Raw genomic sequence first — 26,735 nt, 5'->3', positions numbered from 1 at the left:
ATCAGGACCTGGCTTCCTCTGATTTAATAAGGCAACTTGAAAGTCCAATTGAAGGGGAGAGGTGATAGGGATTGAAGCCAAGTTCTTCTACATGTCAAGATGCAGTGGTCAACCCAAACAGGTTAAGGTTACAATGAAACAACAGATAATATTTATTTCTTCAACCCACTAAAGGAACCTTGAAGAGACTGAAGCTGGAGAATTACATAGCCCAGAAACAGCTTCAGTTTTAGTTATATAATTCAAACATATGGGTTTAAAACACAGCTATATTAACTGCACAGCTGTTTGGATAATGTGTGAAATTCTACATAAATGCCTCTGGGGAGATTCTCATATCAATCACAAGTTTCATCTACACTAATTTCAGCATGTTCTTCCTTTTCTTTATTACAAGAAGGCACACAAACACACACCACCAATGTATGGATAGCATGTCACAGGAATTTTTGCCATTTATTGACATATGAGACTGCTCCATCTTCACAGAAAATCTCAGACCTCTTCTATTTTGACTGAAAAGTATGAGAAAACAAAGCCAAGTGTTGCCCATACACAGGGGTCTTCCTAGAGAATACAACAGTCCTTGGAAGTTTTAGGATTTAACCTTCCTTCTAATAAGTATTACTAATCAGACTACTCAAGCATTCAGATTTTGGATAACTGTTGCCAGTCCAGGAGCAAAATCTGATGCTCCTGGATGTCTATGGAGATTCTTAATCACCCAGGTCATGGTTGTCCCAAAGGTGCTCCCCCCCCCCCCAAGAGTCAACTGGACTTTCTTGGTTTTTCTTTGAAGGCATTTTGCTTCTCATCCAAGAAGTTTCTTCAGTTTTGACTGGATGGTGAGGAATGGAAGGATTAATACTCCTTGCAGACATCTGGGCATTTGCAACCTTTTAGAGAGTTCTTGAGGTCACTTGGAGGTTATATGTGTCTTCAGGGTCATCTGAGTAGTGCAAATGGATGTGGAGCCTTCTTGGAACTGCTGAAAGAACTGTGCTGTAGACTGGAGATGTTACTGGAAATACCAGGGACTGCAAACCTTGCATTCAAGCCTTACCTAGGCTACCATTAGACTTCAACCTTTGTCAAAATGTGGAAGCTTTGCTCTTTGTTAGCATAACAAAGGTCTTAGATACTAAATTTCGGCTCTGGCATACATGCTCTTTAAAATGAACTTCATTACTTCTGAAAAAATATGATTAAAACATTGTACCTCCTTTCTGAAAATCCTAATGTTTCTTATTAGCTTTTTGTCTCCGTCTCAAGACATAAAGTTCATTATATGAATCAATCAATGAAATAAACACAATTATCAGTTACAGGCCCTCACTGAGACACACTTGAAACATAGCAACATAAAAAAAATCAAATAGATGCAAAAGGAAGATAATTAATGTATGTCATAATATATTTAGAATCGCAAAGAAAATAATGCTATATCCTATAAAAGCCTAAACCTACTTCTCAATTAAATTCACTAATATATTTTACCCTAAAACAGCCCAAACTGCTGCCATTCACATATAATGCCAAGAATAATCTGTAATAGTTGATCAACTATGCAATCAAATTACAGATAATCCTCACTTAACAACCATTGAAATTTACAATAGAATCTCCAAAAAAGGTATGCATAGATATCTATAATGTGGTTCTGGAGTTCTAATGGTCTGTCTGTCTGTCTATCTCTGTCTCTGTCTCTGTCTGTCTGTCTGTCTTTCTCTCTCTCTCTCTCTCTCTCACACACACACACACAGAGTCACATGTCTAGATTTTGGGCACTTGGCAAGTTCATGAAGTGATGTGGTTCACAACATTATTTGATGGAAACTGGCCCTTTTGGTTGGTCTCTGGTAAAAAAAAAACACTCTAAGGAGTGTATTGACTTGTTTGTCAATCACGGCATTCACTAAATTTTGCACTTAATTGCAAAAAGAAAATGTAAAATCAGGTCGGTCACGTGGGTGTCTCAACATATGACTGCCATCACTTGTGATGGGAATTCCAACCTCCATTGTGATCATAAACGGAGGACTACCAGTAGTTTCTGTGAATGCAAACATGTTCTTTTGAGAGTGTGAAACTGACATAGAGAATTACTGCTAAGCTCTCTGAAGTTATTGTGCTATGAACATGGAAAGGACAAGGTCACACAAGGGAGGTTGGATGGTGATGGTGGAGGTATTGTAGGAAGTTACCCAAATGAGGCATTTACTGATAGTACCCATTTGTTTGTACCTGTATTCTTTATTATCATTAATATTTTTGAATCCCTGCTCTATATGGTTCCACATATATGTAGCTTTCAAAAAGGACATTCCTCTTTTCAGCTGACTTGCAGTTCTATCCCTAATAAACTTCTTTTAATCTAGATTATACCTAGGTTTTAACTGGAGCTTTCACTGTTAGATATTTTTATGGTCCAAGGATTCGATCCTGTCATCTGAAAAAAACAAAACAAAACCCTGCATCCTCTTCTCTTATTGAAGAATATGTAGTGGCAAACGTGATTTTTGTCTCAAGCCTGCTTTCTCGGCAAGTCAGAAGGAGAAAGACAAGCATATGGCCTCTGTGTTTCTTTTCTCTGGCGTGTTGCTGTAGGTCTCTAAGCCCAAACCAGTTCAATCATGTTAACTCTGTAGCAAAATTATGGCCCAGACGTTTTTGGGGGAATTAAACTTTGCTCTTTGGAGTGGCTAGTGAAAAGATGAGATGTAAGTGTAGACAGAAATGTCATGTAAGAGAAGAAAGAATAAAATCCTCAAGTTCGGAGTAAGAAAATGATGTCCTCTTTTCCCATGAAAATGACATAATGAGAAGAGAAAATTGCCTCTTTTCATTACAGCCAAAGACTTGACCTCATGCTCTGACTTACAGTCTGCACTTCTCATTATCCTCCTAAGCTATGCTTTCCATTCATTTTGCCTTTTCTTCTTGCCAACGGAATATCACAAGCTATTATCTTGATTTGAGCTTCCTGCAGACCAAGATGTGATTTGCTGCTCATTCATGGATCAAAATCATATCACCACAGCAGTCTCTCAGCTGTTCTTTGTCTTGTCCTTCACTGGGAGTTCCTATGTAATCAGAGAATTGGGTGGTGTGTTTTTTTAATTACTGAAGACATACTGCCAGTCATATGCAGAATTGCTTTAGTAAATAAAAGAGAGATGAAAGGATCAACAGAATTCTATCAAGAAGTAACTTTACCTTACCCATGTACCTAGAAAGGGGTAGGAAGAATAATTCAATTCAATCAAAAATTCTTGAAATTGACTCCAAACATTTGATTTCACTAAGGACCACCCCATTACCTGACAGGGGTAGCACAAGATAACAAGGGAAAAATAAATAAAAACAGCTCTTTGATGGTAAATCTAGCTACAGGCATGCATAAAATGACAGGAACCTGGGACAAATTGACTGTTGAATTGGGAGAGACCAAGGTTACATTCCAGCTTGCCCCATTTTGGTCTCCCTCTGGTCCTTGAATAATAAAGTCCTCCACTAGATGGTTGGATTGGATATGGATGTTGGGGTTTCATGAGCTTTGTATTCAGGATTCATGTATATTGTGATTTATTCATTTATCCCAACTCATCTTATCTTGTTAATTGAGATGGAGGAAGAACTTTGGAGGAAGTTCCATAATTATAAGAGGCTCCTAGAGCCTATTGATGCAGAAATCTAAGGATCCTAGTGGAGATCGATTGAGGCTACACAACTCCAATATGTCTGTCATCCAGTGAACTGGTACAAAATACATAATTATTCATACTGAGAAGAGCACAAAACCCTGATATTCTAGCATGCAGGGTGGGATAAGCAATTCAGCCAACATGGAGGAAAATTAGTGGATCAGAGGAATGCCATCAATATTATTTACTTGGACTTCAGCAAAGCATTTGATAAAGTAGACCATAACCTACTACTAGATAAAGTAGAAAAAAGTGGGTTAGACAGCATTACCACCAGATGGATTCATAACTGGCTGACCAACCACACTCAACATGTAGTCCTCAATGGAAATGCTACATGGAGGGAAGTATGCAGTGGAGTACCCCAAGGCTCTGTTTTAGGCCCAGTACTTTTCAACATCTTCATCAATGATTTGGATGAGGGGATAAATGGGGAACTCATGAAATTTGCAGATGACACCAAGATGGCAGGAATAGCCAAAACTCCAGAAGATAGGCTTAAAATACAGAAGGATCTTGACAAACTTGAACATTGGGCACTATCTAACAAAATGAAATTCAATGGTGAAAAAAGGAAGGTTCTACATTTAGGCAAGAAAAACGAAATGCACAGGTACAGTATAGGTGGTACCTTACTCAATAGTAGTAACTGTGAGAGGGATCTTGGAGACCTAGTGGACAACCATTTAAATATGAGCCAGCAGTGTGCAGCAGCTGCCAAAAAAGCCAACACAGTTCTAGGCTGCATCAACAGAGGGATAGAATCAAGATCACGTGAAGTGTTAATACCACTTTATAATGCCTTGGTAAGGCCACACTTGGAATACTGCATTCAGTTCTGGTCGCCACGATGTAGAAAAGATGTGGAGACTCTAGAAAGGGTGCAGAGAAGAGCAACAAAGATGATTAGGGGACTGGAGGCTAAAACATATAAAGACCGGTTGCTGGAACTGGGTATGTCTAGTTTAATGAAAAGAAGGACTAGGGGAGACATGATAGCAGTGTTCCAATATCTCAGGGGTTGTCACAAAGAAGAGTGAGTCAAACTATTCTCCAAGGCACCTGAGAGCAAAATAAGAAGCAATGGGTGGAAACTAATCAAGGAGAGAAGCAACTTAGAACTGAGGAGAAATTTCCTGATAGTTAGAACAATTAATCAGTGGAACAGCTTGCCTCCAGAAGTAGTGAATGTCCCAACACTGGAAGTCTTTAAGAAGATGTTAGATAGCCATCTGTCTGAAATGGTATAGGGTTTCCTGCCTAGGCAGGGGGTTGGACTAGAAGACCTCCAAGGTCCCTTCCAACTGCTATTGTATTGTATTGTATTGAGTCTATGCCATCAGACCAAACCATTTCCAAAGCCATACAATTGAGTGTTACATATCCTATCAACTTAATTAGGATATAATGCTACTGGCCTGAACAATTTTGTGAAATTATATCATTTCCCTCTCTTTTTTTAGGATACTTTTATGGGATTGAGTCACACTGTTTGTCAGAAGTAAATCCAATTGAGTTTGGTGTGACTTAACCACTAAGTGACTAGACCAAACTAAAGATTCCTGAAAGGTTTATTCCAACTTTGTGAAATGATGATTCTTCAGATTTTTTCTTTTATGAATGGGGCTTTCCTTCTGCAGCCAATTTAGCCTAATAGATTATTGCATAATTATCCTAGCAGTTTCCATTTAGAAACAGGCCAGGGATCACAGTTTTTAAATTAATTGTAATGCCCTATTTGCAATAAAAGCTTTTGAAAAATAATGACAAAAGCTGTTCTGCTATTTCACCCAAAATTCATGAAAATGCTTGCTTTTTGCACAGTCATTACCCGACACCCTGCCTTAAAACATTTCCCATCATTTTTTAGACTGTGTTAATATTGAGACAATCAGGTAAAGTTAATTTACTGCCAGTGTGGAACTTCTACCTACTGAACTTGTTGCAAGAAAAGTTAACAAGATCATTTTAAACAAGTCAATCACCTTTATTGACATGAGCTTTTATTGTTTATTCATGCTTATTGGGGTGGGGAACACCTTTTCTCCTCTCTAAAGAGCCTATTTATGCTGCTTTCTAATTTTCCATTTCAATAATTTTATGACTTGCCCTTCAATTTTGTTCCATTTTCTTTACTGGAGGAGGCTTTTTTATTCAGCTGACAGACACAGTATCTGAACACAAAGTACATTGATGAACTTCAAATTCTACCAAGTCAGAACCATGAATGGTCAGTGCACTTGGGCCATCCAGTGGATAAATGGGATATTTCCATCTCATTTATATTGTCCTACTTATACAATTTGCTACAGGGCAAAAGCCATGAAGAAGCAGGGTCACATGTAAACACTTAGGTATGTACTCTCAGAGAAGAGTCAGATTAACACTTTACTATATTTGAAGTGGTGTCAACTATATAAATATCTAGTTTGGTGTAGGCACTAGAGTAGAAACCAGGAGATTGTGAGTTCTAGACCGGCTTTAGAGATGAAGCCATCTGGGTGATCTTGACCAGAGGTGGGATTCTACCAGTTTGGCCTGGTTTCGCGAACCAGTAGCTCCAAAAATCAGTTGAGAGCGAACCGGTTTGCTCCAACCTTCAGGTGGGCCTACCCACCTGCCCCTGGGCTAAACTCACCTGTATTCCCTTGGTTTTTAGTCCATCTGATAGGGACAGCAGAGTGGATTGCCACACCTCAGCTGTTTTCCTGTGAATTGCGCATGCACGCGCAGTACACATCAGGCACATTTGGTATGCACGTGAGCAATGCCATCAAGAATGTGCAAAGAGTGCGATCAGCGAACTGGTTGCTAAACTGGTAGGATCGCACCCCTGATCTTGACTCATTCATTTCTTTCAGCCATGAGATGGAGGCAATGGCAAACCACTTCTAAAACTCTTGCCAAGAAAACTGCAGGGAGTAGTCCAGGCAGTTTGCCAGAAGTCAACCTTGATACAAGTCAACACTGACTTGAAGGCACAACAACAATTGAATAAAGTGTCAGGTCCACTTGATAGAGAATTAAGTAGTGATGAGGTAAAACAAATAGAAAAGAGCTTGCAATTTAGATAGAAATGGGACCAGCATGTTCATTTCTAAATAAAGTTGAAAATAGAAATGTATTATTGCCATTTAGAATAAGGAGAAGAAGAAAAAGAAATAAGCATGACTACTTCCATTCAATGTTATTTTCCTAGGTTTTAACTATAATTATCTTATATTTTACATATTATTCTCTAATTAAAACAATATACAAGTGAATATTATACATGGAAAAACTCACACAATGAATGGTCCTCATTTTACATCTATATTTGGAAAAGGTGAGAACGCTGAGGTGTTGATATATTTGATGGAGTCGATGTTTGAAATTAACACTTACTGTTTTTGTATTAAAAATTAAAGAAAAATGAATTTGGCATTGAGGATATTTATGGCTCATGGACTAAATATAAATAGTTGCATACCTTAAATATATTAAAGTTGCTTCTGTGGATTTAAAATTAAAATTGATTCATCAAATATTTTATTTCATATTTATTGTACACCCAATTAATGTATTTAAAGGAAAAAAAACATCTAATTTCCTCTGTTGGTAGTTTAAAACATTTGAAGAGTTATTGACACATATTATTTGGTCCTATGAATGATTGACATCTTTTTGGAAGAACATTTTTAATGTACACCACTAGATTCATGAGGAGTTTTTGTAGTGTTAAAGATGTTAAATTATATCTTGAAACTTGTGAATCTGATTATTGTTAGGAGTTATGATTGTACCAGAGAATTATGTGACAAATAGAAAAGTAGTAATATTCCTACTATTATGTCCTGGATTAAAGAAATATGTGATTTAGCTATTTTTAGAAAGACTATTTTATCATTTAATTAAAGACATATTCAATATAGATGATGTATAGGCATATTGTTTATGATATTTAGTAAGATTAGAGAATCATTAATCATTATTTTCTTAAGATAGATGTAGAATGATATTTGATCAATATGTGACATATTGTTTCCTCTTTTTTGTTTTTGTTTTGTTTTCTCATACTTTTTTCTAAGAATTTTAAATCTGAGCAATACTGTTTGTGTGTGTGTGTGTGTGTGTGTGTGAGAGAGAGAGAGAGAGAGAGAGGGGGAGAGAGAGAGGGAGGGAGGGGGGGATAGAGAGATTTGTATCCCACCTTTATTATTTTTACCAATAATTCAAGGCAAGCAAACATGTCCAACAAATCTTCCTGTTCCTATTATCCCAACAACATTGTAGAATAGAATAGAAATTTTTCAGGCTTATGTTCCCACCAGTTTGTTGTTGTTTTAATATTATAATTTTTGCACAAATTCCAGTGGATCATTTGTGCTACTGAATTGTGCCGCAATTTATAATCAGTCTGCGTGGTTTTTTTTACAGCAGCTGAGTATGTGGTCAACAGTTTCATCAACTTCTTTGCAGAGTCTGCATTTGGCATCATCAGAGGATTTTTCGATTTTGGCCTTAATGGCATTTGTTCGGATAGCTTGTTCTTGCGCAGCCAGGATTAGTGACTCTGTTTCTTTCTTTAATGTACCTGTTGTTAACCATAACCAAGTTTTTTCACTGTCCACTTTATCTTTTATTTTTTCCAGAAATCGACCATGCAATGCTTTGTTCTGCCAACTCTCCATTCTTGATTTTATCACATCTTTTATGTATTCTTGTTTCGTCTGTTGGGCCTTCAGTAGATTTTTGTTCTTTACTTCGATTAATAGATATTCTTGACTTTCTTTTAGATAATCAGCCAGTGCATGTTTTTCTTCTTCAACTATTTGCTTCACTTGTAATAATCCTCTGCCACCTGATTTTCGGGGCAGGTATAGTCTATCAGTGTCACCGCGTGGATGTAAACACTGATCTACAATATACTGCATATTTGTAGGCTATTTTCAGTTACATGTTTTTCTGTTCACACCCTAATTTACTTAATTTTTCTATGTTGTGATTCAAAAAATCAAGAACATCTCTAAATTTAGGCAAGTGTAAATGTCAAACTGTAATTGTGTTTTGGGTTGCATATTGATTTGTAGACGTGTGAATTAAGAAAATGTGTATTATAATTTGAGAAACATGAATACATTTGCATTAAAATATAAAACCAGATTATTTTTTATTCAATCCAGACTTTTGCCAGTGTTGGAACTGCTGTCATTAAATTGTGCGATCCTGAGCAAATATTTCCTGTGAATAAGTATATTTGATTTTAATCTGCAAAATATAATTTCCAATAGCTCTGAGTGATGATGATTTCTATGAGAGAAAGGATTCTATTTAATAATATCTTATCGTACAGATAGTATTCTATGGGAGAAAAGACATTTTTTTAAAAATTTATACTGAGAATAGTTGGTGAACATAATCTACAATTCTATTTCACATAATCATTTTCCATTTGAAAACAAGTTAGGGAAAACATCCAGAGCATGAGTTTTGACATTCTTTCCAACTTTTACATGCAGTGATTACAGGAGGCATCTGTATTTTCATCTGTATTGCAAAACAATATTTTGCATTTTGGATGTATGGAGTGGATGTGTGCAGTAGAAAACATAGCAAGCTAAAGGTTTTGGTCACATGACCAGTGAGGAAACGGCTTAGAACAGAGCCAGTTCTTCTGTGTTGTTTTGTTTCTCCACAGCCTCGGGATTTTTAAACGAAATCCTTTTGTTTGCTTCTTCTATTTTACCAAATTTACTTCTGTTTGTTCAGTTATGGAAAGTTATCCTACTGACAGACACCAGGGCTTCCTTAAGCAATTTATTTCCTCTATTTCAGTAGTTTGAAAAGAAGAAGAAAAAATGACATTTCTGCTCATCTGGATGGATAAGAAATTCTATTGTCAGTGACTGACTTGTGACACTACCTATGGCTGACAAGGCCTCTGTCAAACTGTGAACGATGGAGTGTATTCTTCAAGTGTAAATTGTGTCAGTTTCTTTTGAGTCTCATATTTCATATCACGCACTTCTTTCTGTCTTCTTACAGCAAACTTTTCTTATCTTCAACCTCCAAAGAGTACCAGATAAGTGGTAACTTGATAGGTAGCAGTACTCACCAAAAGCATACAAGATGATATGCATTATTTTGCACATGTGCATATAAATTAAGAAATAAATATAAGCATTTTGGTAAACTCTACAGTAAACCATCAGTCTGCTACCACAGGCAAACGAACCCGCATGTAGTCCTTGCTTAACAACTATTCCTTTAGCAACAGTTCAAAGCTATCATGGTGCTGAGAAAAGTGACTTGCTACTATTCCTCACACCATAGCATCCCCCCCAATCACATGATTGTAATTTGGGTACTTGGCCACCATTGCACATTTGTGATGGTTGCAGTCACATGATCATCATTTGCGACCTTTCCTACCAGCTACCAGTAAGCAAAATCAATGGAGAAGCCAAAAGATCACAAGTCACAGTCATGTGACATCTCGCTTAGTCATTTCGTTAATAACTGCAGAACAAAGTTTGCAAAATCAGATACAGTCATATAATACTTCTCTTAACAACTAAACCCCTTAACAATGATTTTTCCCCAGTCCTTGTTGTGGTTGCAAGTTGGCTGCAACAAAAGAAATATAGTCTGAGTTGATGGGGAGTGATAGTTCTGTTCTGCATTGGTCAGATTAGAAAGTACCCAGAATACGATGCCCTCTTGTGCCTTTTTCTGTGCCACAATTCCAGAAAGATACTGAGGAACTAGAAAGAGTATAGAGAACAGTGTGCCTGTCTCATTCATGTTGGAGGCACTGTTTAAGGCACTTCTGGGTTGAAAGGATTAGCCAGTCGCATCATTGTTGCCAGGGGGGTCACCCATGGAGGCTCCTTTCATGTCCCTATCAAGGAGGTGGAGTGAATGACGAGAGCTCACCCTGCCACACAGCAGCACTCAGATCTTGAACATGAGCTTGCTAACCTCCAACCCAGTATCCTAATTGCATGAGCCATTGGGCTCCTTAGAACAGTGCTGAAAATGCTTTAAAATGCTTAAAAATCCTATGAAGAACAGTTAAAGAAACGGGGTATGTTTAACTTGAAGAAGAGAATGTTAAGAGGAAGCATGGTAGTCATCATCAAATACCTGAAGAGCTATCACAAGAAGGAGGTTATAGAGTTGTTTTCCATAGTTCCATAGGTTCCCATTTAAAATCATATAAAGTATGCTATTAGATTGCCACATTTGCCCCTAGCAGAGTTATGTATAAAATTATTCCTGTGCGCAAAACCTTGAATTCCCAAGGTTGGAAGATTCTCGATTTTGTCCAGAATGATATAAAATCTTCTGCTCCATCAGGGGGGTGGACTAGAAGACTTCTTAGATCCCTTCCAACCCTATGATTCTATGTTATACTCCAGCCAAGAAAAGAATAAATGAACTGTGTAATAGCCCTTTCCCTCATAAATAAAACTAGTTATTTCATTGGAATTATGGTGGCACAATAAATAAATATTTAGATTATAATATAGTTTTTACATTTTGCATGCAACCTATCTACCTAGGCAAAGCAGGAACAGTGCCAAGATCTGTTTCTGTGTTGTCTAAGCAAACACATAGCCAGCCTGCAGAACAAAGTCCAGAGTGAATAGTTTTCACTTGCACAAGCTTCTTCTCCCACTTGGTGCACCTGACATCCAAGTTTTGAAACACAGAAACATCTGGGCTGCTGTTATGTCTCGAAGGGCAGGTCATCTTCTGGCTTAGAGTGCAATCATTTTTTTTTTTAATAATCAGGTTACTGAGGCTGGCTAATACTTTTGGTGATTGCCAGTGGAGCTACTAGATTGGGAAGCAGCCAACCCAAAAGAGCTCAAAACGTTATCTTTCCTTGAAACAACAAATTAGAGGGATATCTTGTATTGCCTCTGGATATTCTAGGCCCCACCCTTGCAGAGTGACATCTGCTTCTAAGTCAATCTTTCCCTTAAGATTGATACCCAGCCAGAAATTAGCAGATCATGGCAAATTTGTGCCATTTTGAAAGCTACCATTAGAGGCAGATTTACATTCTAATTGTATTAGATTGTTCAAATATCCATATCTTGTTAAAAAAAATAACATAGCAAAATTATATTTTACAATTGTCCTTAATATCGACAAATTTAGCTTAATTATTTCTGTATTGGCTTTTCAAAACAAGAAGGCATCTTTCCTGCCACTTTCTTCTATAACCGTGGTCACAAACCCCTTGAAATGTTAGGAAAAGATGTGCAGCTCCCATCTACCCATTAAACAGTTACTCTCTACTTTCCCCCATCCCATTGAAAAAGCAAATGCTTGCCAGACTTCATCCCATCAGCAATTGTCCATTCAGGGATTTACCATCATTGTATTCCCAATTTTGTTTCCAGTAGGATCCGTGATGGAATTCTTTGAAATCCCTATTATGTCTCTGGTTGTCCTAACTTCAGTATGGAGAACAAACTGCAGCTAAATCTTATGCTGTGTGTTGTTCCCCTTGTGCCAAGCTGTGTTAAGTAGCTCTTGTGGATGGAGCTGCAAAGCAGAGCTGGGAACCCATCTGAGTATTATTTTGCTCATTTTCAGGATGTATTTAATGACAGCCCCACAATTGACATTATACTTGGAAGGCCATGATGCATACTTGTCAGCTTTCTTCTCACAAACATGTCATTGAGCCAGTGTTTGTGAGAGTGTATTTCTCACCTAGACTGTACACCATCCATGGAACAAAGCTCATTTAAGAAATCCCCTTCTGCGATTATCCTCATCCTTCCCAATCTATCCCTGGTGTCATCCAATCAGATCCTCATTCCAGATGGGGATGTCATTGATTCTGTTGGAACCTGATCTACAGTGTTGAAACGGAGCTGCTAAGCCCAGGTGTAATTTCTGTACACAGGCAATGCGTAATAAATTCTCCCTGCTTCATCCCTGCGCGTGGCTTGCCGACTGCTCCACAGCAAATGTTTTCTCCCAAAGACTATATTTGCATTTTATTCATGACTCTATCAGGATTAATTTCAGTGTTTCATGTTGTCTGTAAATCCTCATGCAATATGAATGAAGCAGCAGCTGCTGCAAGCTGGCAGCTTGGGCATTCAAAGGGCACATCGTGCCTGAATCCACTTACTTTAGATGCTTTCAAATCTGCTCTTCCCCCCCACCCTTCCTGCACATGAACCACAAACTAAAGTAGGGAGGATTAAAAGGAATAACTGTTTGAGGCAGTAAACTGAGGGGAGGGGAGTCATTTAACCTTTGCTGCTTAAATGTCTGATGAAAGGCACATAATTATCATTCAGATTTGAAGAAGGTAATATAAACATTGTAAGGTTTCCATGACTGGTCACTCCGGAGAAAGATCACATTCCTCCAAGGTTTGATTTACTAACACAGAGCTCTCAGCAGCTGCATGATAAACTGTATGCTGGTCCTGTATTCCAACCTATCAGATGCTTGCTACATCCTTCTTTTACCATCCTAGATAGAGAGTAAAACGGTTGTTGATAGATTGGGATATCATCAGAAAGTACATTTTATATTCAATTTGCATGCTATTGCCAGGTGCAAAGCTTAATTGGATCTTGAACTACCACCTCCCCTCCCATCTTATCAGTTCCCACACTTATGTTTTGATAGACACAAACATCCAGCTTGGTTTCATGATACATTGTAGTTCTGTGTGTAAAAATTACAAATTTGATGTATTTGATGAATGGTCAAACTGCGAATAAGTCATACTCCCAAGTTCTGTATGTGCAGAGAGACATCAACTTCCATATTAGTTGACTTATAGGGCCTTTATACTACTAATAATAGGAAATGGTGATTGGGTGTTAATTTTACTAGATAATATTCTTGCCAAAGTAGATTGTTGCCAGGGAATTATTTTGGTGACATAATAAATCTCTGTTGGGTTGTAAAACCTTAGTTCTAGATGGAACTTTTGCATAATAGCAAATTGTAGAAGTTCATCATGCACTGGGTAATAAATAAGCATGTCTCCTATTTAGAAATAAACACCTCCCAATTCAATGGGATTTATTGCCAACAATAGATGAAATTAAAGATTCGATTCGTATTCTGAGTGGCTATTTATTACATCTTTATAAAAGATATTACATGATAAGTGCAATAGTTTTTGCTGCCACATTTTTAGATCTGCATCTTGGTGTCAGTTATTTAAATTCTGCATTTAATTTCAGTATTTCAGTAAAACTGTTGATTTTTTTTCTTTCACTTTGATTTGTTTGATTTGACAATATGTTCTTGTCAAGCTCTGATGATGAAAAGAGAATGGTTCTATGAATAAGATTTAGAATGTATCAGACTACAGTCCCTATGAAGCCTCTCACCCATTTAGTGATTACATGAGTTGTAGTCTCCAAATCTAGAGAGCTCCAGGCTGCATATTTCTGATTTAAATAAAACACATTGAAGTTTACAAGTCTCATACTTCCTGTGTGACCTTAAGTATCCTTTAATATATTCACTATTTTATTCCATGTGAGCTCCATGCTCATGCTGTTTATTTGTATTTCATTTTTCTTTTGTTAGTCAGATATCTTCCAAAAGGGTAGGAATTAACCTTCAGCCCCGCTAAGTTCTCAAGGTTATGGTTCTATGATTCTGTTTGCCATCTCCTGATTGGAACTGAACATGCTATCACTTCAAAGGTTAATGACCTCTTATGCCTTGTTCTTGGCCAGATGACATCTCTTCCACTACCCACTCATTCTCTGAACTGATGGTAGTTAATTATCACTCTGTGAAATTGCTTAACTCTACAGGAACACTATTTGAATGAAGCAATAGCAGCTGATTGAGATCAGGTGTATTTTGAAGGAAAGAAGTTTGCCAGATCGGGCAATAAATACGAATGGCAAGGTAGAACTGGAGTGTTTCAAAACAAAGGCTGATCATTATGCCATGTGCATAAAGCATTGAAAAGCACTCTTAGCCTTAAATGTAAAGGGCCATGGGGGAACAAAGTGTTTCATTTTTTTAAACAACAGATCTCTTGTGAAATAGAGCTCTTGGAAGCCCTTTGAAAATGGGCTAGAATTTGAGCCAACTGTTATTTCCTGCTTACAAGCCTACCTAGGATAAATATATTTTATAGTCAAAAGTTTTAGAAATTTTGGCAGGCATTTGATTGACCATTGCATGGAAAAGATGCTGGAATGGATAGACTTTTAGTCAAATCCAAATGAATATAGGAAGCTGTATTAAAACAATTGGACTGTAATTGTCAGTGGCTTTCCAGATATTCAGACAAAAGATTTCCCAAGCTCTACCTAGAGATGCTAGGTCAGGGCTGTCAAACTGTGGCCTGAAGGCTAGATGTGTCATGCGCTGGCCACACCCATGCCCAGTTTAGTGAAGGAGGGGAGTCATGATACATCACGGAATGCCACAAGTTTTACACCCCTGTGCTAGGTTAGTCTTAAGAAGTAAGAGATGAAAATCAGATAATTGTCACTGAGCCACAGCCCTATTCCCTCGATGTTCTTTTCCATCTATTTTTTCAGTTTCTGGAAAATTTCCAACATAATTAAATACAGAAAAAGAAAGATGATTTATCTTTGTACTTCCAAGGTGTATCATTCTATTTGTACAACATCAAACTGTAGCAGTAAGCTGTGATCTCTGCTAAAGGAGCCAACTGCTTTTTCACCAAAGTTAAACTGGATTTTAGTTTTTTAAAGGATTTTATTGGTTTTTAAACATTTATAGGGAAAGGTAAAAAAAGGTACATGGAAAATTTTGGCAGCTCTCGTGCTAGTGGTAGAAATCCCCCCAAATCTCACAATTTCTACAATGTTAAAAATAATGTATAAAAGATAAGCATAAATAGAATCTTGTTTTACATTATATCAACCATATGTTCAATCATCTCCTTCTTTGTCACTTTCTAGCATATCAACAATTACCATAGTATTTCAAATACATTTATTTTTGTGACCTGAGCCTTTTCGATATTGCTCCCTCCTCCCTGTCCCCAGATGGAGCCACAGCCCCCTCCCTCCTTCATATCTTGCACATTACTACCTTTTTCATCTCCCCTATTTTTGTCCTCTAGGAGAGAACTTTTTTTTTTAATGAAGGCTTCTGCCTCCTCCACTGTATTAATTCTAATTCTATTTCCCTCCCAAAAAATCAACATTCCCTCTGGCAATAACCATCTAAACCAAACTCCTTTATTGTATAATTTCTTTGATAAGGAGGAATACTTCCTCCTTTTTCCCTTATTTTTTTCAGAATTTGCTTAAGAATGGTAATTTCTTTATCTTTATATTGTGTGTTCTAGCATATGCTGAATTAATCCTGTAAATCAGATCCATATCCCACCACAACTGTTCTTTATTTCTCTTAATATATTCTGCTAAAATTGTACTCATAATATCCTTAAGATCTTCATTTTCTGTCTCTGGTAGGTTCTGGAATCTGAGAAAAAAGGGCATTCTTTCAAGTTCTATTTTTGCCATAAAATTTTCCAGTTCTAAATTTCCATTCCGGACTGCCTTAACCTCCTCCCCCAATCCAGCTGCCCCCTCTTCCAACACCCCAATTCTTTGTTTGTTTTCTGTTATATGATGTTGTACACCTCTGCGTTCATCTTTGAGATCTGTCACCTCTTTTTTCAACTCATTTTGACCCCCTCATAATTTCCTGAAACATTTGGTTAACAGATAGTTCTTTTGAGCTTTCTCCAGTCCCTTCTTGTTGTAACAATGAAGTAATTTTCGTCTGCTGCATGCTTGGACTGGAGGTGGCAGAAACAGGAGCTGAGAATGACTTGCCCATTGGTGGTTTTTTTGGGCCCCATTTATCTGGGTTCAAGGATGATAAGTCTTTTACAAAGAAAATGGCGTCAGAGGAGCGCACAGCTGTGCCGGTCCAAGGCGGCAGGCAAATCCAAAAGTGAAAAGTTAGTTCTCCTTCACAGTTCCAAGGCACCGAGGTGCACCAGAAAGAGGAAAAGTCAAATAGTCAAAATTAATCAGGAAGCCCACGTAACAGGAGTGGTCCAGAGCACCTTCAGAGGGGCTATTAAGACAATTACCTGATATTATTTTTTCCAAAGGTAGTTTCAAAAGGCAGGCTTCATTTATAAGTACAAAGATGAAGACAGAGGGGCACCATCTTGGCTCCTCCTTTCACAGGGAGAAGAACAAGGAATTCCATAAAGTTTTTTTTTTTCATTTTAAGAAAACAGCTCAGCAATCACCTCTTGCAGCTGTGATATCAGTCTTTCTCACATAGTTAGTACAAGTGGCAGGTGAGCCTTTATTCTCTCTCCATTCTGATATAGAGATAGTTCAAATGCCGCTTTGTCTGAGGTGGGAGTAAAGAGAAAGAAACACCCCCCCTCTAATCTTCCAGTTTCAAATGGATTGAACAAAAACTTACAATAGTCTGGTGCTTATCTGTTAACGATGATTAAGGAGGTTAGGGCAGATATCTCCCCACCGGGACTTCAGCCGCTCTTCTTTCGCTTAACTCTTTCCTCCCAGAGCCCATTCGGCGAAAGGGCAGACAGCCAGCAGCTGTTTCATGCCCCCCTCCACTCCCCAGCTCCTGGGGCAAGGCTGGAAACACCCCCGCCGGCTGCCGCCGTGTCTGGGGAATCCAACAAGCCGCCCTGCGGCAGGTGACCCCTTCAGGGCCCCTTGTGCTCCTGAAAGGAGCCCACCGGGGAAACGAGCAGTGGACAACACATCCGTCACCTACAGAAACCGGAAGTGATCTCCAAAGTTAAACTAGATTTTAGAAGGTTGGTGTGGAAGAGTTTCACCTAGGCTTCTCCTGGCAGCCCATACTGAACTGTCAAGAATACTATAAAAGAATCCAGCCAAAAGTTCATTTCTTCATTTAGTTATATCCACTAGACAAAAACTTTTCAGACTAAACTTTTACTATTCTCATCAAAATATATATCCCAGGAGTTTCTATGGAGTGGCTATGCTAACTTTCTTCCTCTGTTTCCTAATCAGATATGAATCAGAATCAGAATAGAGCTGGAAGGGACCTTGGAGGTCTTCTAGTCCAACCCCTGCTCAAGCAGGAGACCCTATACCATTTCAGACAGGTGTCAAACAGGCGGCCCACAAGCTGGATGTGTCACACGCAGGCCACACCCACCCCAGCTCTGTGAAGGGAAAAAAACATTGTGAGTTTGACACCCTTGATCAGTTAGGACTCCAAGTCCCCCTGACACTGCTTTTGAGCCAGGTTTTCCTAATCTGTACTTTTAGTTTTGGTTTTTCCTGCCTAGGTGTAAAACCTTGTTTTTCTCCACATTAAATTTCATGTTGTTGGATAGGGCCCATTGTTCAAAACTGTCAAGATCTTTTTTTGGATTCTGAACTTGTCTTCTGGGGGTTGGCTATACCTGCCAATTTAGTGTCAGCTGCAAATTTGATTCTATTCCCTCATCAAAGTCATTTATGAAGATATTGCAGACCTAAAACAGAATATTGTGGTACCCCATGCTTACTTCCTTTCATTCTGTGATCTGTTGCCTTTTGACTCATATCTCCTTCCTTGGAAAGTTCTCCCTCCATGCTAAGAAGCTATCATTTCACTGTTGTACATCATACCAACTCCCCCTCTGGAGGCTCCATCCTTCACATGAGCAGTATTACCATTATTTTTCTGTTGCAGTAAAATCACTCCATTTTGGAACATAATTTCCAGGAAGTAAGCTATCCTAGCAGTTCAGCAGGACATAGCTATTTATCTCCAATAGTCAAGCAGTATCGGGTAGCTTTACAGTGTTCTCTAAGATAAGTATGATGCAAGCAAAATCTTGGCAAATCAGTCATGAGCTATTCAAACATTGCCTTTCTAGAGAGGTAAATGCTGGTCATATTGAGCATAAGAAATTGAGATTAAATATGTTTATCTTTTAGATTGCTGGTAATAACTATGCCTTTAGCTACAATCTTTGGGTGTGTATTTCTATGCTTATTTATTTTTTTATAAATTTTGTAAGGCTATACAACTCCATAATGATTCTTGGTAGCACATAATGTTATAAACAGCCAGGAACAATATAACAAATAAAAATGATGAATATTTTGTAAGGGAAATAATATATACACAAAATAACCTAACATTTCTATAACAGGCTTATCATATGTTCTAGACCTAGGCATAAAGGAAGAGCCAGTTTCATCGGGCCTATTTAAGTGAAGCCAGTGTAGGGGCCATATGGGTACTTTCAAAATATATAGGTAAAGCTCACCAATTAGAATACTTAAGCTATTATTTACATTCATGCTTCTGTGTTGCTCAGTTACAATATGATGTGCATTGGATTTCAGTGTGTTTCGGGCTGTTTGTGGAAACAGTCTTCATCCATTCATCTGGAACTACTATGGAAGGAGTCTACATTAGCAATGGAAAGGGCTACCAACTGCAGCATTTGAAGAGATTACATCTGGCAGAGATTATATATTCTTTCACTTTTTCTGCATTGTTTCAGGAGTTCACTGCATTCCACTCCTCCCCTTCAATTAGGAACTGACAGCAGTTTCAGATTCTTCTAGCAAATTGGCTCTATAAGAAACACTAGAAATAAAACCCAGGAAAAAGGAACTTGTAACATGTCTGGATTCTGCTTTGGGACATTATGTAACACAGTTGAGATGAAAATTTGAGAAGCATCCTAATCTGGCAAAAAACATCCTTTGGCTTTATGTCTTGGGTTTTTTTAATGCCTGTATCATGTCTGCAACCATCTTCAGACAAATGTTCCTGATTATTCACAGCATTCTTTGATCTTAGTCCAAGACAGTACCATTTGCATTGTTCTGGATGATCCACCTTATTCTAAGATCTCACAGCAATGTGGGGCTCTTCACTGGCTCCTTATTTGAGCTAGAATTCAGTTGAAACTATTGGGACTTATGTTTAGAGATATGAAGTATATCTCTAAACATAAGGTATCTTTCTATTTCCTTACAATCCTGTTTAATCCTTGATCCTCACATTCCTCTGATGAGAGCCTTCATTCCTTTCCATTATTTCCATTCATCAATTATAGATCAGGATCTTCTGACCCAAAACTCTAGAATAATAATCAAGCAACGAATTAGCGAACATCTAGAAGCAAACAAATAGCCAAAAGCCAACATGGGTTTGTCAAAAACAGATCATGCCAGTCTAATCTTATTGTATTCTTTGACAAAATGACAAAATTAGTGGACCAGAGGAATGACGCTGATATAATTTACTTGGACTTCAGCAACACATTTGATAAAGTAGACCATAACCTACTACTAGACAAAGTACAAAAAATGTGGGTTAGACAGCATCACCACCAGATGGATTCGTAACTGGCTGACCAACCACACTCAACGTGTAGTCCTCAATAGAACTGCATCTACATGGAGGGAAGTATGCAGTAGAGTACCCCAAGGCTCTGTTTTGGGCCCAGTACTCTTCAACACCTTCATCAATGTTTTGGATGAGGGAATAAATGAGGAACTCATCAAATTTGCAGATGACACCAAGCGGGCAGGAATAGCCAACACTCCAGAAGATAGGCTTAAGATACAGAAGGATCTTGACAAACTTGAACATTGGGCATTATCTAATAAAATGAAATTCAATTGTGAAAAGAGTAAGGTTCGACATTTAGGCAAGAAAAACGAAATGCACAGGTACAGTATAAGTGGTACCTTGCTCAATGGTAGTAACTGTGAAAGGGATCTTGGAGTCCTAGTGGACAACCATTTAAATATGAGCTAGCAGTGTGCAGCAGCTGCCAAAAAAGCCAACACAGTTCTAGGCTGCATCAACAGAGGGATAGAATCAAGATCACGTGAAGTGTTAATACCACTTTATAATGCCTTGGTAAGGCCACACTTGGAATACTGCATTCAGTTTTGGTCACCACGATGTAGAAAAGATGTGGAGACTCTAGAAAGAGTGCAGAGAAGAGCAACAAAGATGATTAGGGGACTGGAGGCTAAAACATATGAAGTACGGTTGCAGGAACTGGGTATGTCTAGTTTAATAGAAAGAAGGACTAGGGGAGACATGATAGCAGTGTTCCAATATTTCAAGGGTTTCCACAAAGAAGAGGGAGTCAAACTATTCTGCAAGGCACCTGAGGGTAGAACAAGAAGCAATGGGTGGAAACTAATCAAGGAGAGAAGCAACTTAGAACTGAGGAGAAATTTCCTGACAGTTAGAGCAATTGATCAGTGGAACAGCTTGCCTCCAGAAATTGTGAATGCCACAACACTTGAACTCTTTAAGAAGATGTTAGATAGCCATTTGTCTGAAATGGTATACGGTTTCCTGCCTAGGCAGAGGGTTAGACTAGAAGACCTCCAAGGTCCCTTCCAATTCTACTTTGTATTGTATTGTAATGAGTCCATGTCATTAGAGCAAACCATTTCCAAAGCCATAAAATTGAGGTTTACATATCCCAGGTGCAGGGACAAGGCAACCTTGACTTTCCAAGAAGGAATGTTATTGTGGCTACATACCTCCCATGCTCCATACGATCCCCCCTCCCAGTTTCCCACAGTAGAATATGTTTGAATACGTGGCAGGCCTGAGGGCCAATACAGCGATGGCTTCCAAGCCTGACACTGCCACAAAGAGGGATCAAAGCTGTTCCCCAAAGCACCTGAGGGCAGAACAAGAAGCAATGGGTGGAAACTAATCAAGGAGAGAAGCAACCTAGAACTGAGGAGAAATTTCCTGTCAGTGAGAACAATTAATCAGTGGAATAACTTGCCTCCAGAAGTTTTGAATGCCCTAACACTGGAAGTCTTTAAGAAGATGTTGGATAGCCATTTGTCTGAAATGGTATAGGGTTTCCTGCCTAGGCAGGGGGTTGGACTAGAAGACCTCCAAGGTCCCTTCCAACTCTGCTATTGTATTGCATAATTCTTTTTTGCTGTGTGAGATTTTGATAGTCTAAAAAGAGGCTTAAAGATGTGTTTTCCTCTTCCTTGAGTTAGAGTAGGGCATGGTTATCCTGTCCTATTTTCATTCATCCTGACAGTTCCTAGGTCCAGGATGGTGAACCTATGGCATGCGTGCCACAGGTGGCATGCAGAGCCATTTTTCAAGGCATGTGAGGCTTTGCCCTGTCAGCTGAGTTCAGCCTCTTTTAAAGCCATTTTCACCCTCCCCAGGCTCCAGAGGCTTTATAGGAGCCTGGGGTAGGCGAAAAGAGCCTCCCCACCCTGGAGGCCCTCCGGAAGCTTCAGGAGCTTCCCTGAAGCCTCTGGAGTGCAAAAAAACCCAGCCCTATGTGCAAACAGGAAATTCAGAAATGGACTTCCGTTTTGCCTATATGGTCGGTTTAAGCATCCAGAAGCTTCAGGGACCTTCAGGAGGCTTCCCTGAAGCCTCCAGAGGACTAAAAACCACCCTGCGAGAAAACTGGAAGTGACTTCCGGTTTGCTTGGAGGGTCATTTTTTGCCCTTCGGAAGCTTCAAGGAAGCTTCCTGAAGGGCCCTGAAGCCTCCAGAGGGCCTCCGGGAGTGGGGGAGGCTGCTCCTATAGAGCCTCTGGAGCCTGGGGAGGGCGAAAAAAGCATGGAAAAATGGGGGGGTTGCACCTCTCAAGCACGCATGCACACTGGGGGGGGTGTCACACATTGTATTATGGGTGTGGTACACCTGCGCACAACCCTCCTGCACTCCCCCCCATGACACAAGAGGCAAAAAAGGTTTGCCATCACTGTCCTAGGTCAATGCCAAGTTAATTTGAATTATTGAAATACACATACTCAATCATATTGCAGAGTATTTGTTTTAAAAGGTGCACATTTGATCTATATTTTCATTAAATACCATATTGTGTGAACTGCCAACCTTATTAGATGCCTGCTAGAGAAAGTGACCTCCAGAGAAATCCCAAACTAAGGTAACTCAGTAGGTGGCACTCCTCTCTTAAGAGAGAGTGTAGACGTAATTTTGGACCTGCAGATTTTTGTGGTTTAAACTGCAGAAAAAGATAGAATTTTCAGTGAAAGATTGTTGTTTCCCTTACGCTATTCTATTTTTAAAGTCAAATTAGCTGAAATAAAGTAAATTAAAGTAAAACTTACATGACTAATGCCAGAGGGGCTGTGGAAAGCAGCCCCCAAATAAATGTAAGGCACCAATCCCTGAGGTAGCAAATTGTTAAATGTTTTATAAATGAAATTAAGGAGTCTCTTGCATATCCATTTAACATTATGACATATTGTGCAACAGTGCCCCTCTAATCTTCACACATCATTTTACATTACTGAAAGATACCTAGCAGCCTGTTGTATCCATTTGTTCTGAAGCATGTCTCTTTCTGAAGAACTGTCAAACTGTTGTTTTCCAGAGGATAATATTCCATTCTTATTATTAGGCACACAATGAGTTGTTCCTGCAACTCATTTTTCCTGGCAATGTATTTTTATTGCGTCAGAACACTTCATGTACCTTCTAGTTGGTGTAATATGAAAAATAAGTTGGCTTGCAAGGTAGTCTTTACAAAAGAAACCTAGCTTGAATGAAAGAGTTTGAACATATTTACTGTAATATTTGGTTTTGGCTACAATTAAAACATAGTGCACTAGCCAGAGTCAGTTTTTGTGAGATAGGTGGCCAGGCAAATTTGATAAATCAGTAAATAATAAGTAATGTAATTCTTTATCGGCCAAATGTGGTTGGACACAGAAGGAATTTATCTCCATACATCAGCTCTCAGTGTACATACAAACAAAGTAATAAATCATAGATCATAAGTCATAATATACAGCAAAAATTGATAAATCATATTATACCAGTAGGAGAAGATAGTAGGAAAGATGAGAGGTAAGTAGATGAGAAGATGACAATGATAATAGCAATACAGCCTACTACATATGTAAATATTTTTGGGCACAAGATAATGCTGCGGGAATTAGCTATTGAGCAGAGGGATGGTATGGGAGAAGAAACTATATTTGTGTCTAGTTGTTTTCGCATGCAATGCCCTAAAACAATGTCTTGAATAATAAGTTGACATAGTTTATGTCCATGATGTGAGGGGATATTATCTCAGCCTTCTTTCTGCAAAATGTCAAATTTCAGCAAAATGTGTCAAATACCTCCCTCAACATTATGAGAGAATACTCTACTGGTAGTCCTTGATTTACAATCCATTGCTAACAACCATTTGTATTTATGATAGCCATGGAACAGATGGTTTATGATCTGTAAATCACTCCCCGGCCATCATAAATGGCTGCCCCCTCCTTAGTCATGTGACCACAAGTCAGGTGCTTGGCAACCAGTGGTGGCGTACTGCTGTCATGTGATCACAACTTTCCAGCAAAAACCACTCATTCAAATGAATGGATTCACATTTAGAACTGCTGGATTCATTTGAATACTGCAGTGTCTGCAGGATGACTGCTGTGTCTGCTTAACAAGTGGCATAAAAAGGTCATAAAGTCACTTCCAGTGATATGGGTGCCTTGATTTCTGACTGTCATGCTTACAACCAGATGTCCAGTCCCAACTGTGGACCTAAATTCAAGGATAATCTGTACCTAGAAGAAATTTAACTATGACTTGTTTACAATTATTCTACCTTAATGAAAGCATTAGGTGAAAGGAAGGCCAAGATAGTTCCATCACACAGCCCTCTACTCTACAGTACTCATGCTCCACCGTATGCAAGAAGTGTTTCAACAAAAATTAGGATAAGAGAATATGATTGAAAATGAATTCTCTATGTGTGTATAAAGAAAAAAGTATTTGCAAAGAAAGTGGTCAGAGACAGCAAGGAACACTTAAAATTCTGGAAAGCAGACAAAATGCAGATCTCTTTTAATGGAAACAAAAATTTATTGAAGTAGCTGAAAAGGGCTAAATGAATAGAACTAGAAATAAATGAGATGAAAATGTTTTGGTTGGAGTAAAGAGTATTTCAGAATTTTTTGTTGAAAGATAGAACTGAACTGAATGAATGCTGTAAGAGTTAGTATCTATTGATGAAAATAAAGTTGTAAATGCTATATTTGAGAAAAATGGGGAGACTCCTAATGTAGGGTAACTGGAGAAATGTTCAGATATGAATGTGGCTTACTTAAGGTATGATTGTACATTTTGCTTAGCATTAATCTATTTCAGTTGTTTGTGGCAATGTTGTCTCTCTCCTTCCATGAGGAGAAAGTAAGTAAGATGTAGTAATAATGAATGAAAAAACTACAGGTAATTTTTGACTTATAACCACAATTGAGCTCAACATTTCTGTTGCTAAGCAAAATATTTGTTAAGTGAAATTTGCCCCATTTTAAGGCCTTTCTGGCCACAGTTGTTAAGTGAATCAATGTAATTGTTAAATTAGTATTGTGGTTGTTAAGTGAATCTGGTCGTGTGTGTCCCCCCCCCCCGACTTTGCTTTTATGAAGGTCACAAAAGGTGATTGCATCACCCCAGGACACTTCAACAGTCATAAATATGAATCATTCCAAGAGTCTGAATTTTGATCATGTGATGTTAGGGATACTGCAATGGCTGCAAGTGTGAAAAATTGTCATAAATCACTTTTTTCAGTGCCGCTGCAACTTTGAATGGTCACTAAATGAACTGTTGTAAGTCGAGGACTACCTGTATAAGGAAATAGTTTGTTCAATGTGCCTAGAAATGTGTTTAGCGGAATTCTGAATGAAAGTATGTGAAAGTAACAAGAGTAAAAGTGTGGAAAGTGCAGTGCACTAAATGCTTGGCAATGGGGTGTGCAGAGCAACTTTTTGCTGTTCAGCAGAGAAAAGTGTAAATGTGAAATAGAAAATTTATAGCACACTTGTTGATTAAAAAAAAGGATATGATGAAGTACATAGGCTTGAATTATTGAATGTTTTGCAATATGGAGTGGTTTGCTGAATGCAGTAAGAGTGGGAATAAAGTTTGTGACTCTATGTAAAATATTTACTGTAAATGGTTCTCTACTGACCAGAGAGTAACACAACAATATGAAGTAACATAGAATAGACTATACAACATAAAGAGACAGATGGCCTGCAAGTATGTATCAAAGACCAAAGTATTTGTGTTTGGCTATGAACTGAAAAGGAAGGAAGGAAGGAAGGAAGGAAGGAAGGAAGGAAGGAAGGAAGGAAGGAAGGAAGGAAGGAAGGAAGGAAGGAACGAATGCACAGTTTACCTACACAGTAAAAAACTATAGCAAGTTGATGTCCTAAAGGTGCTTTTTTCAAGAGGCAACTGGACTTTCTAGTTTTTCTTTGAAGACATTTCACTTCTTATCCAAGAAGCGTCCTCATTTCTGAAGACGCTTCTTGGATGAGAAGCAAAACATCTTCAAAGAAAAACCAAAAAGGGCCTTTGAAAGAAAACAACCATGGCCTGGGTGACTGAGAATCTCCACAGACACATAGCAAGTAGATGGTTTTGTAGAGCTTAGCAGAATGCTTCATAAAGACTGTAAAAAGTTTTCCTACATGAATATGAATGAAGACATATTAAAATATTAAATGCCAATAGAAGGTTAGTAGATCATATGTAGTCTGTTGTGAGGAATGAATGCTTAATAAAAGAAGCTGTGGGTAATAGCTTCTGCCTACTTTTTAGTATGGGAGTGGCAATTGGGTGAAGATGGCTTAGATTCTTACAAAGGCATAGAAATCCCCCCCCAAAAAACAAAAATTGAGACCACATTCTAAGTCCTTGGGCTATTCTTGCAGTCAAAAAAAGAAATGTGATGGCCAAAACCAGCATTCATTTATATATTGGCATTCTAGAAGGCTACGAATCTTGGGCCAAGAAAAAAAGACTGTTTGCCAGACAAACTCAGAAGAATGATTTAAAAGCCAACAGTCGGTGAACTGATAAATCATGTCATCCTAAACTCATAATATTTTTATCCTCTCCATTCACTTCAGAGGTTTACTGTCAAGAATAATGCTTGTCTATTTCATTGTTCTCATCAGAAGAACTTTTAAGAATGAAATGAAACATTTTATATTGGGTTTGTGGTCATCGTCAGACCATTGAGTCAGTGCCAAGATC

General features: G+C 38.4%; 1 protein-coding gene across 1 annotated transcript in view; it reads left to right on the top strand.

Moving 5' to 3' along the window:
* LRFN2 (leucine rich repeat and fibronectin type III domain containing 2) overlaps positions 1 to 26,735 on the top strand; it is a 338,082-nt gene that overhangs the window by 148,902 nt on the left and 162,445 nt on the right. The gene's annotated exons all lie outside the window — the stretch shown is intronic.

Source organism: Natrix helvetica (genome assembly GCF_964273705.1).
Source record: "Natrix helvetica genome assembly, chromosome: 2".
Taxonomy (NCBI): Eukaryota; Metazoa; Chordata; class Lepidosauria; order Squamata; family Natricidae; genus Natrix; species Natrix helvetica.
Note: the sequence above shows the minus strand (reverse complement) of the source record. Positions and strands in the feature narration are given on the sequence as shown.